The sequence below is a fragment of the Danio aesculapii genome, chromosome 4 (assembly GCF_903798145.1).
Source record: "Danio aesculapii chromosome 4, fDanAes4.1, whole genome shotgun sequence".
Classification (NCBI taxonomy): Eukaryota; Metazoa; Chordata; class Actinopteri; order Cypriniformes; family Danionidae; genus Danio; species Danio aesculapii.
In genome coordinates this window covers 6,393,200-6,403,091 of record NC_079438.1, presented here as the reverse complement: position 1 = coordinate 6,403,091, position 9,892 = coordinate 6,393,200, and the positions used below count along the sequence as shown (strand labels likewise).

The window sequence follows — 9,892 nt, the reverse complement described above, 5'->3', positions numbered from 1 at the left end:
TGACAGTTATTGGTTGCTAATATGATTTCTCTATTTAGAGTTTGCAAATAATACTTTTATGAAACTATATTATTAGGGAGAATGTCTGAATATCCCAATATAAAACCAACTTTACCTCGATGATGTAGAATCAGCTACTCAAGACTTGCACACATTTATTGAACAGGGAAGTAAAACCTATGTTTAACTTGTGTGAGAATATTTTGATGGTAAAACATATTTTAATAGAATGTATATTTAAAATGATATTAGAATGTTTTTATTCAGGAAATATTTTAAGGCAAATGTATAAAAATGTTTTTCTGGAGGAATTTTTATCATTGATCAGACTGAAAGAGCTTATAAGACTTTATCAGTGTTGTTGTTGTTATTTGTGTGTTTTAAAATAAACAATTAATGATGTTTCAGAAAGAGTTATGATTGTCAATTATATATTGAAAATTTAATATAAGTGTTTCCATGAATATAGCCAGTGCTGCTGATATGGCATTCAAATATAAATATATGCAAACAGCATGAAATTACAATAATTGTCTCCTCCTCCAGTGAAGCTCCTCCTCCTCCAGTTCAGCTATAAACACTGAAATCTTCCCATCAGGCTCCATTGAAGACTTTATGAAGGACAGCGAGAACATGAGTGATCCAGAACCCTGCAAAATTAAAAAAGAAGACTCTGAACAACAAATAGGTTGGTGTTGATTCCTGATCAAGGGCGGCGCAGGAGTTGTTGGGCTTTTGGGCTTCAGCCCCTAATGTTTGTTCCAAAGCCATGAATCGTTTTGGTTTAAGTTTTGTCAAATCGTAGTTTTTCAACACATTATGCAGAAATATTTAAACCGGTTCATTATTGCTTTTCCACAGGATCAATAAAGCAATATAAGCTGGGCTTGCTCTATCTCTTTTCTTTAAGGGTTTTTTTTAACATTTTTTTTTAATCAGAGGCAGCCCCACAGCAGTAAGCGGTTTCTGTCTCTCCTTTCTGAAAGCGAGTTTACACACAGACACACACATGCAAACCATGGTCCTGCATAGCCATGCCAATTATTTCTCTTCTGCAAATTTTTATTGATTTAATTATTTTTTAAATCTGCTTTATTCTTTTAAACCGAAAGCAGTGCCGTCAATTGGTGGTTTTCCTTAAGATACACTTTTGTGAATGTTATATTTTGTGTGTAGTCTTCAATGTGCACGATCAATTCCTGATCCTAAGCATACATTTTTAAATCAACAGACAAAATATTTTAATTACTTTTGATGTGCTAAAATATTTGTTAAACGAATGGCTAACCTAGGTGCCCTTTAAAAAAAAGCATATATATCTATTAAAACTGAATAAAGTGCATGGTCTAATCGGAAATAAAGGAAATTAGTTATCTATTTCATCATTTAATGCATAAAACAGGCTAGTCTTTTTTATAAATTGAGTTAATTGATCTGAAACTCTTAATTGCATTCTCATTTCACTGATTTAAAGCAAGGAGAGAAGGAAGAGGTTGCACAGAGATTTAACTCGGATCCCTGGATTCAAAGTCCAGAGTGCTAACCATTACACCATGGAACCAAGACACTTCTTAAAGGTTATCTAATGCTCAGAAACTAGTATTGAAACAGGCCTCTGTGAAATCCAAGCTGTCCCTCAAAACAAAAATCAACTGCAAGGGCTCGTCCAGGATTTTAACCCGGGACCTCTCACACCCTAAGCAAGAATCATACACCTAGACCAACTAGCCACTAAAACATGAAGTTTTCACATGGCATCAGAAGCAGTGCATGGTTGGAAATCTTTATGTAACAATTGAGTCAGTACATACCTTCAAAATCTCATGCGTTGAAGCAGGGCTTGTGAGTGAATTCTCCCACCCAAAACCAGACTCGCAGCCCCAGACCGACAAGTTGAGTCACTCGTTTACTTATAAATTTTTGTTGTCCAGCTGTTTCAGTGAGTAAATTGATCTCATCAGTTTCACAGATTTATGCTGCATGGCAAAACCACACATAACGTTACATAAGTGATTGCTGAAGGAGGACCGTGGGAGCATCAAATAGCTATCTCAGCGTATAGTATCGGAACTACTCACTGATTGGCGTGATTGAAAATGGTCTCATTCATTTCACTGATTTAAAGCAAGAAGGAAAGGCAGAGGATCCACCGAGATTTGAACTCGGATCACTGGATTCAAAGTACAGAGTGCTAACCATTACACCATGGAACCAAGACACTTCTTACAGGCTTACATCTAATGCTCGGAAACTGGCGTTAAAACAGGCCTCTATGAAAGCCAAGCTGTCCCTCAAAGCAAAAAACAACTGCAAGGGCTCGTCCAGTAAATGAAACTGGGACCTCTCACACCCGAAGCAAGAATCAAACCTCTAGACCAACGAGCCAATAAAAAGCAGCAAGTTTACATGGCAACACTATCTGCTGTCAAACCGGCATACTCTGAAAACGGCCTCTGTCTAAAACCTCAACGCCCTCATAAAACATGAGACAACTGTACGGGCTCACCCGGAATTTGAACCTGGGAGCTCTCGTGGCACGAGCGAGAATCATTCTCCTAGACCAACAAGCCACTGTGCAGGGAAGGTTTTATGTGGTGATACTATCTGCTGACAAACTGGAATTCTTCGAAAGAAGATTTTATGAAAGCCATAATGCCCCCCTGTAAAACACAAGACAGCTGCAAGGGCTCGTCCGGGATTTGAACCCGGGACCTCTCGCACCCAAAGCGAGAATCATACCCCTAGACCAACGAGCCACTAACACACTAAGCTTTCACATGGCATCAGAAGCAGTGCATGGTTGGAAATCTTTATGTAACAATTGAGTCACAACATACCTTCAAAATCTCATGCGTTGAAGCAGGGCTTGTGCGTGAATTCTCCCACCCAAAACCAGACTCGCAGCCCCAGACCGACAAGTTGAGTCACTCGTTTACTTATAAATTTTTGTTGTCCAGCTGTTTCAGTGAGTAAATTGATCTCATCAGTTTCACAGATTTATGCTGCATGGCAAAACCACACATTATGTTACATAAGTGATTGCTGAAGGAGGACCGTGGGAGCATCAAATAGCTATCTCAGCGTATAGTATCGGAACTACTCACTGATTGGTGTGATTGAAAATGGTCTCATTCATTTCACTGATTTAAAGCAAGAAGCAAAGGCAGATGTTCCACCGAGCTTTGAACTCGGATCACTGGATTCAAAGTCCAGAGTGCTAATCATTACACCATGGAACCAAGACATTTCTTACAGGCTATCTAATGCTCAGAAACTGGTTATGAAACAGGCCTCTGTGAAATCCAAGCTGTCCCTCAAAACAAAAATCAACCGCAAGGGCTCGTCCAGGATTTTAACCCGGGACCTCTCACACCCTAAGCGAGAATCATACACCTAGACCAACTAGCCACTAAAACATGAAGTTTTCACATGGCATCAGAAGCAGTGCATGGTTGGAAATCTTTATGTAACAATTGAGTCAGTACATACCTTCAAAATCTCATGCGTTGAAGCAGGGCTTGTGCGTGAATTCTCCCACCCAAAACCAGACTCGCAGCCCCAGACCGACAAGTTGAGTCACTCGCTTACTTATAAATTTTTGTTGTCCAGCTGTTTCAGTGAGTAAATTGATCTCATCAGTTTCACAGATTTATGCTGACTTGATACGAACAGTGCCACTGATACACTCTGCTCCACGCTAACATCATGCCTAGACAGACTATGCCCTATTACATCCAGACCAACCCGGGCCAGTCCTCCTGCACCCTGGCTCTCTGATGTTCTCCGTGAGCATCGCTCAAAACTTCGGGCTGCGGAGAGAATTTGGCGAAAAACTAAAAATCCTGAACAGCTCATTACATACCAAACTCTTCTCTCTTCTTTCTCGACTGAGGTTACTTCTGCAAAGCAGACATACTTCCGTCAGAAAGTCAACAGTGCCACCAATCCTCGCTTACTTTTTAAAACATTTTCCTCCCTCCTCTATCCTCCTCCTTTACCAGCATCCTCCACACTCACTACTGATGACTTTGCTACATTCTTTTGCACCAAAACTGCAAAAATCAGTGCTCAATTTGCTGCACCTTCAACAAACACGCAAGATACACCACCAACACCACACACACTCACCTCTTTTTTCCAGCTCTCTGAGTCTGAGGTGTCCAATCTCGTGCTATCAAGCCATGCAACCACCTGTCCGCTTGATCCCATTCCCTCTCATATCTTGCAAGCTATTTCTCCTGCAGTCATACCAACACTGACTCACATAATTAACACATCTCTTGACTCTGGTCTATTCCCTACTTCATTTAAGCAGGCTAGGGTAACCCCACTGCTAAAGAAACCCAACCTGGATCAAACGCTACTTGAAAACTACCGACCGGTATCCCTGCTTCCATTCATGGCCAAGATTTTGGAGAAAGTAGTGTTCAATCAAGTCCTGGACTTTCTTACTTAAAACAACCTCATGGACAACAAGCAATCTGGCTTTAAGAAAGGCCACTCAACTGAGACTGCCCTGCTCTCGGTCGTGGAGGATCTCAGACTGGCTAAAGCAGACTCTAAATCATCTGTCCTCATCTTGCTGGATTTATCAGCTGCTTTTGACACTGTAAACCACCAGATCCTGCTATCTACGCTTGAGTCACTGGGCGTCGCAGGCACTGTTATTCAATGGTTCAGTTCCTACCTCTCGGACAGGTCATTCAGGGTGTCGTGGAGGGGAGAAGTGTCCAACCTACAGCATCTAAACACTGGGGTACCTCAGGGCTCTGTTCTTGGGCCACTTCTCTTCTCTATCTACACGGCATCTTTAGGAACAGTCATCCAGAAACATGGTTTTTCCTACCACTGCTATGCTGATGACACCCAGCTATACATCTCTTTTCACCCTGACGATCCCTCGGTTCCAGCTCGCATTTCAGCCTGCCTGTCAGACATTTCACACTGGATGAAAGATCATCATCTCCAGCTTAACCTCACGAAAACGGAAATGCTTGAAGTTTCTGCCAACCCGACTCTACACCATAACTTTTCAATCCAGATGGACGGAGCAACCATCACTGCATCCAAAATGGTAAAAAGCCTTGGAGTAACAATTGATGACCAACTGAACTGCTCTGACCACATTTCTAGAACTGCTCGATCTTGCAGATTCGCACTCTACAACATCAGAAAGGTCCGACCCTTCCTATCTGAACATACAGCTCAACTCATTGTTCAAGCTCTTGTTCTCTCCAAACTGGACTATTGCAACTCTCTGCTAGCCGGGCTACCAGCTAGTTCTATCAAACCTCTTCAGCTGCTTCAGAACGCTGCAGCACGAGTGGTCTTTGATGAACCCAAAGAGCACATGTCACTCCGCTACTCACCCGTTTGCACTGGCTGCCAGTTGCTGCCCGCATCAAATTCAAAGCTCTGATGTTTGCTTACAAAGTGACCTCTAGCTGTGCTCCTTCGTATCTGCTCTCACTTCCGCAGATATATGTGCCCTCCAGAAACTTGCGTTCTGTGAATGAACGTCGCCTCGTTGTTCCATCCCAAAGAGGGAAGAAATCACTTTCCCGAACTCTCACATTCAATCTGCCCAGTTGGTGGAATGAACTCCCTAACTACATCAGAACAGCAGAGTCACTTGCTGTCTTCAAGAAACGACTAAAAACGCAACTGTTTAGTCTCCACTTTCCTTCCTAATCTGCAACTGCCTCTCTGGCTATACCACTAACTGTGCCCTCTCTCTCTCTCTCTCTCTCTCTCTCTCTCTCAAAAAAAAAAAAAAAAAAAAAAAATTTTTACTAATGCTTTGCTTCTTAGACTTTACACACCTGAAAACTTGTCTATAGTACTTGTTCACTGCTGCTCTTATAGTTGTGTGAATTGCTTCCTTGTCCTCATTTGTAAGTCGCTTTGGATAAAAGCGTCTGCTAAATGACTAAATGTAAATGTAAATGTAAAACCACACATTATGTTACATAAGTGATTGCTGAAGGAGGACTGTGGGAGCATCAAATAGCTATCTCAGCGTATAGTATCGGAACTACTCACTGATTGGTGTGATTGAAAATGGTCTCATTCATTTCACTGATTTAAAGCAAGAAGAGAAGGAAGAGGTTCCACCGAGATTTGAACTCGGATCACTGGATTCAAAGTCCAGAGTGCTAACCATTACACCATCGAACCATGACACTTCTTACAGGCTATCTAATGCTCACAAACTGGTGTTGAAACAGGCCTCTGTGAAAGCCAAGCTGTCCCTCAAAGCCAAAAACAACTGCAAGGGCTCGTCCAGTAAATGAAACTGGGACCTCTCACACCCGAAGCAAGAATCATACCCCTAGACCAACGAGCCAATAAAAAGCAGCAAGTTTACATGGCAACACTATCTGCTGACTAACCGGCATTCTCTGAAAACGGCCTCTGTCTAAAACCTCAACGCCCTCATAAAACATGAGACAACTGTACGGGCTCACCCAGAATTTATACCTGGGAGCTCTCGTGGCACGAGCGAAAATCATTCTCCTAGAACAGCAAGCCACTGTGCAGGGAAGGTTTTATGTGGTGATACTATCTGCTGACAAACTGGAATTCTTCGAAAGAAGATTTTATGAAAGCCATAATGCCCCCCCTGTAAAACACAAGACAACTGCAAGGGCTCGTCCGGGATTTGAACCCGGGTCCTCTCGCACCCAAAGCGAGAATCATACCCCTAGACCAACGAGCCACTAAGACATGAAGTTTTCACATGGCATCAGAAGCAGTGCATGGTTGGAAATCTTTATGTAACAATTGAGTCACAACATACCTTCAAAATCTCATGCGTTGAAGCAGGGCTTGTGCGTGAATTCTCCCACCCAAAACCAGACTCGCAGCCCCAGACCGACAAGTTGAGTCACTCGTTTACTTATAAATTTTTGTTGTCCAGCTGTTTCAGTGAGTAAATTGATCTCATCAGTTTCACAGATTTATGCTGCATGGCAAAACCACACATCACGTTACATATGTGATTGCTGAAGGAGGATCATGATAGCATCAAACAACTATCTCAGCGTATAGTATCAGAACTACTCACTGATTGGTGTGATTGAAAATGGTCTCATTCATTTCACTGATTTAAAGCAAGAAGCAAAGGTTCCATCAAGATTTGAACTCGGATCACTGGATTCAAAGTCCAAAGTGCTAATCATTACACCATGGAACCAAGACACTTCTTACAGGCTATCTAATGCTCGGAAACTGGCGTTGAAACAGGCCTCTGTGAAAGCCAAGCTGTCCCTCAAAGCAAAAAACAACTGCAAGGACTCGTCCAGTAAATGAAACTGGGACCTCTCACACCCGAAGCAAGAATCAAACCTCTAGACCAACGAGCCAATAAAAAGCAGCAAGTTTACATGGCAACACTATCTGCTGACAACCGGCATTCTCTAAAAACGGCCTCTGTCTAAAACCTCAACGCCCTCATAAAACATGAGACAACTGTACGGGCTCACCCGGAATTTGAACCTGGGAGCTCTCGTGGCACGAGCGAGAATCATTCTCCTAGAACAGCAAGCCACTGTGCAGGGAAGGTTTTATGTGGTGATACTATCTGCTGACAAACTGGAATTCTTCGAAAGAAGATTTTATGAAAGCCATAATGCCCCCCTGTAAAACACAAGACAGCTGCAAGGGCTCGTACCGGGAATTGAACCCGAGACCTCTCACACCCAAAGCGAGAATCATACCCCTAGACCAACGAGCCACTAAAACATGAAGTTTTCACATGGCATCAGAAGCAGTGCATGGTTGGAAATCTTTATGTAACAATTGAGTCAGTACATACCTTCAAAATCTCATGCGTTGAAGCAGGGCTTGTGCGTGAATTCTCCCACCCAAAACCAGACTCGCAGCCCCAGACCGACAAGTTGAGTCACTCGTTTACTTATAAATTTTTGTTGTCCAGCTGTTTCAGTGAGTAAATTGATCTCATCAGTTTCACAGATTTATGCTGCATGGCAAAACCACACATATGTTACATAAGTGATTGCTGAAGGAGGACCGTGGGAGCATCAAATAGCTATCTCAGCGTATAGTATCGGAACTACTCACTGATTGGTGTGATTGAAAATGGTCTCATTCATTTCACTGATTTAAAGCAAGAAGCAAAGGCAGAGGTTCCACCGAGATTTGAACTCGGATAACTGGATTCAAAGTCCAGAGTGCTAAGCATTACACCATGGAAACAAGACCCTTCTTATAGGCTATCTAATGCTCGGAAACTGGCGTTGAAACAGGCCTCTGTGAAAGCCAAGCTGTCCCTCAAAGCAAAAAACAGCTGCAAGGGCTCGTCCAGTAAATGAAACTGGGACCTCTCACACCAGAAGCAAGAATCATACCCCTAGACCAACGAGCCAATAAAAAGCAGCAAGTTTACATGGCAACACTATCTGCTGACTAACCGGCATTCTCTGAAAACGGCCTCTGTCTAAAACCTCAATGCCCTCATAAAACATGAGACAACTGTACAGGCTCACCCGGAATTTATACCTGGGAGCTCTCGTGGCACGAGCGAGAATCATTCTCCTAGAACAACAAGCCACTGTGCAGGGAAGGTTTTATGTGGTGATACTATCTGCTGACAAACTGGAATTCTTCGAAAGAAGATTTTATGAAAGCCATAATGCCCCCCTGTAAAACACAAGACAGCTGCAAGGGCTCGTCCGGGATTTGAACCCGGGACCTCTCGCACCTACAGCGAGAATCATACCCCTAGACCAACGAGCCACTAAGACGCGAAGCTTTCACATGGCATCAGAAGCAGTGCATGGTTGGAAATCTTTATGTAACAATTGAGTCACAACATACCTTCAAAATCTCATGCATTGAAGCAGGGCTTGTGCGTGAATTCTCCCACCCAAAACCAGACTCGCAGCCCCAGACCGACAAGTTGAGTCACTCGTTTACTTATAAATTTTTGTTGTCCAGCTGTTTCAGTGAGTAAATTGATCTCATCAGTTTCACAGATTTATGCTGCATGGCAAAACCACACATAATGTTACATAGGTGATTGCTGAAGATGGACCGTGGGAGCATCAAATAGCTATCTAAGTGTATAGTATCGGAACTACTCACTGATTGGTGTGATTGAAAATGGTCTCATTCATTTCACTGATTTAAAGCAAGAAGCAAAGGTTCCATCAAGATTTGAACTCGGATCACTGGATTCAAAGTCCAAAGTGCTAATCATTACACCATGGAACCAAGACACTTCTTACAGGCTATCTAATGCTCGGAAACTGGCGTTGAAACAGGCCTCTGTGAAAGCCAAGCTGTCCCTCAAAGCAAAAAACAACTGCAAGGACTCGTCCAGTAAATGAAACTGGGACCTCTCACACCCGAAGCAAGAATCAAACCTCTAGACCAACGAGCCAATAAAAAGCAGCAAGTTTACATGGCAACACTATCTGCTGACAAACCGGCATTCTCTAAAAACGGCCTCTGTCTAAAACCTCAACGCCCTCATAAAACATGAGACAACTGTACGGGCTCACCCGGAATTTGAACCTGGGAGCTCTCGTGGCACGAGCGAGAATCATTCTCCTAGAACAGCAAGCCACTGTGCAGGGAAGGTTTTATGTGGTGATACTATCTGCTGACAAACTGGAATTCTTCGAAAGAAGATTTTATGAAAGCCATAATGCCCCCCTGTAAAACACAAGACAGCTGCAAGGGCTCGTACCGGGAATTGAACCCGAGACCTCTCACACCCAAAGCGAGAATCATACCCCTAGACCAACGAGCCACTAAAACATGAAGTTTTCACATGGCATCAGAAGCAGTGCATGGTTGGAAATCTTTATGTAACAATTGAGTCAGTACATACCTTCAAAATCTCATGCGTTGAAGCAGGGCTTGTGCG

At 42.9% G+C, this 9,892-nt stretch overlaps 5 non-coding genes across 5 annotated transcripts; all 5 read right to left on the bottom strand.

The window, feature by feature from the left end:
* Window positions 1–2,141: 2,141 nt before the first annotated feature.
* Window positions 2,142–2,213, bottom strand: trnaq-uug (transfer RNA glutamine (anticodon UUG)). The gene has a single exon. It is a non-coding gene; the product is annotated as a tRNA-Gln (tRNA).
* Window positions 2,214–2,684: 471 nt separating this feature from the next.
* On the bottom strand, window positions 2,685–2,756 carry trnap-ugg (transfer RNA proline (anticodon UGG)). The gene has a single exon. It is a non-coding gene; the product is annotated as a tRNA-Pro (tRNA).
* Window positions 2,757–6,105: 3,349 nt separating this feature from the next.
* On the bottom strand, window positions 6,106–6,177 carry trnaq-uug (transfer RNA glutamine (anticodon UUG)). The gene has a single exon. It is a non-coding gene; the product is annotated as a tRNA-Gln (tRNA).
* Window positions 6,178–6,646: 469 nt separating this feature from the next.
* On the bottom strand, window positions 6,647–6,718 carry trnap-ugg (transfer RNA proline (anticodon UGG)). Its single transcript has one exon. It is a non-coding gene; the product is annotated as a tRNA-Pro (tRNA).
* Window positions 6,719–8,685: 1,967 nt separating this feature from the next.
* On the bottom strand, window positions 8,686–8,757 carry trnal-uag (transfer RNA leucine (anticodon UAG)). Its single transcript has one exon. It is a non-coding gene; the product is annotated as a tRNA-Leu (tRNA).
* Window positions 8,758–9,892: the final 1,135 nt, after the last annotated feature.